The sequence below is a fragment of the Melozone crissalis genome, unplaced genomic scaffold (assembly GCF_028551555.1).
Source record: "Melozone crissalis strain CALT ecotype California unplaced genomic scaffold, PUWL_Pcris_2 ptg000027l_1, whole genome shotgun sequence".
NCBI lineage: Eukaryota > Metazoa > Chordata > Aves > Passeriformes > Passerellidae > Melozone > Melozone crissalis.
This window is the reverse complement of record NW_026535805.1, coordinates 1,983,106-1,985,951: the sequence shown is the minus strand read 5'-3', so window position 1 is coordinate 1,985,951 and position 2,846 is coordinate 1,983,106.

Below are 2,846 nucleotides of genomic sequence, written 5' to 3'. Positions count from 1 at the left end.
CTTTCTGATTTTTCATAGTTTTAAAATCATGTGTGACATATATGTGGGTGTCCCATATCCTTATATGAGCATAGCTTCAGGCAAACACTTTTATATTCCATAAAGTTCACCTAAGAGGTGAAAAAAGATGCTGAACACTAAACCTCACTTTATTATATGGATTTCTTTTTCTGTTTTCTTGTCCAGTTTTTAGGCACGTGCCAGTCTACAAAAAATACTAACTGATAATATTAAAAGCATTCCAAAATAGTCAAAGCAATATTCAGGAAGCAGTTCTGTGAATCTCCCAGATAATTTTTTTTTTTTTTGGGTGAGGAGGATTGGGCAGGAAAGTGTTCTAAGATGGAAAAATATACAGTGGCATGGTAGTGTCTAATGGCATTGTAGCAACAAAAAAGGCCAGTTACTAATATAATACAGTTTTACTTGTACAAATGCATGCATCTATTCAAGTTAGTTTAGTGAGAGGGACTGTAGGGACTGTATTGGCTTCAATTGGATTCTCAGCATGTGGAAATGAACCTGCCTCAAAGCAGAGCTGTATGTCCCCTGAAAAAAAAACAGGTTTGTGTTTTATTTTAAAAAGTCCTAAGTAGCTGTGTCTAGCTATACCACAGGGTCTTGTTATTGTCCTTTCTCATTGTTTTGTTACAGAGCTCTAGGTTTGTGTGAGTTTATTGAGCCCTCTGTGGTTTGCAGTGTAGATTTAAAAAAAAAAAAGAATTACCATCATGATTGCTAAGATCTATCCTGTTTTTGAAAAAAATCATTCTTTGGGCCCTGTTCCTGCAGAAACTTATTTTTGCCAAGACTTTTCTTTTGGCCTGCATGGCCACATTTTAAATTAAAAGATGAGGATACTTGACTCCTCCATGAATATTTAAAAGTTGTAAATAATGATTGTGATATAAAGAAAACTTGTATCCCCTTATTTTAATGGTGGATGATTCATCTCTCTGTCAGTTTGATAAATTAACTCAGAGTATAAATATCTATTCTTATGTAATTGTAATGCTTTTTTTATTTCTCCCCCCCTCTGCCCCATTTTCTACTCCCCAATTTCAGTAATTTTTTTAGCATGACAAGCTATTCAGCCTTTTGCCAAAGCCAATAGATCCAAGTCTCTTGCTTAATCCTCTCCTTTTCCCGTTTTTGAGGAGTGGATCTGGGACACTGTTGTTTGCTCTGTCACAGCAGATTGCTGCCAGTACTGACTATGACTCCAGAAATATCAGCCAGCTCCCAGGGACTAAGTTTTATTCAAATCCTCATGCCCTGAGACCTCAGCCAGCTTTTACCTATCTTGAAGAGTAAGCAAGGGGAAAAAAATGTCACTGTTCAAGTACAAGCCATGTAATTGGCAGTAGCAAGTAACAACTTCCTGCTGCTAAAAATATTTTGCTGTATTTCATTTTCCTAGCATTAGCAAGTCAGCAGTCTGTTCTGAAAAACAGCATTTTAAATGGCACATGAAAACTCAGCTATTTGAAAGAGGGAGTGAACAGCAGTTTTTCCTGGTGCCCTAGGCTTCCTAATTACTGCAAATTAAATTGAAACAGGTGTGTTCGGATGCAGCTGAGCTAACATTGCCTTGGCCCAACTCTGATTGCAATCCCTGACAAGTGAAGTAGTGGCATTTTAGGGATAAAGCATCACTTTTGCCCCATTTTCTGCTCTTCCTGAGCTCCTATCAGGAGGCTCTTTGAACCACTAATGCAAGGTGGCAGTTAATTTTGGTGACAAGTGCATTCACATGGGAAAGTGGCAGGTCTCTGGCAAGGTGGCTTTTAACAGGGTCAGAGAATAGCCTAAAACAGTTGAAGTAATACCGTGGAGAAAATAGAATACATTACCAAGCCAAACCCAGCTCTTTTGATTGCTTTTGCAATGTGAATAATTGCAAATACAGTGGATACAGGGTTTAGCTTAGTTCCCCTGTTATAAGTTGAGAAGGAATCACAAATGTCATGACATCCTTAGAAAACAGTAAGTCCCCAGTTTGCATCTATTTTCTTCCATCTTCTTGGCTTGTGAGTGAACACCAACCAATCAGGAGATGCATTGTAACATAGCAGTGGAAATCCATCAGGTATATGCTGAACAGAGCCCCAGATCTCAGAGGCTTTGAGGTCACTTTTGGGATGTTGGAGAACTCAGTAGATTTCCTTCAGTCTGTGAGAAGTGAGCACAGTGGGACTCGCCTGTCCCTTTAGCTGACAATGGTGTGGCTGTGTGTTCCAGATTGTGCCAAGCTCATATTGGACAAACAGATTGAAGTTTAGCCCAGAAAAATTTGGGTTATTGGTTGGTATTGAGAAGCATCCAGAGGCAATATTAGTCCTTGAAGACAGTGGGCCTGCTGTTAGATCTCTAGTCAAATGAAAACCTTAATAGTCAAAAATTAGCCCAGCTCTTTGACAGCATGTTTTAGAAGTAATTCAGACAGCTTTTTGACTGATTGGCCCTTTTTTTTAACCTGGCCCTTTCTTACTACACTTTTAAAAATTATTTTTTAATTTAATACTGGAAATAGGGTGGGGGTTTATTTGCCAAAACAGCATCTCTGCAATGCTTATGGCACTGCAGCTCCAGGAGCTGCCTGTTAATTTCTGGATAGAGTTTAAAGTGCTTCTTAGAGACGGTAAGAATCAAAAAGAACTTCACTTTTGCCTAAATGGTTGCTTGTTATTGCGACAGACTTCCTGTACCAGGTGCCAGGGCATACAGAGCCCTGAACTGGTATGTCTTACCAGCTGAATTTAGATTCAGATGAGGAGAATGATAAAGAATGCAACATTTCTGGTTCATCCATAATGTTTCACTCCTGATCATTCAAAAATCTTAAG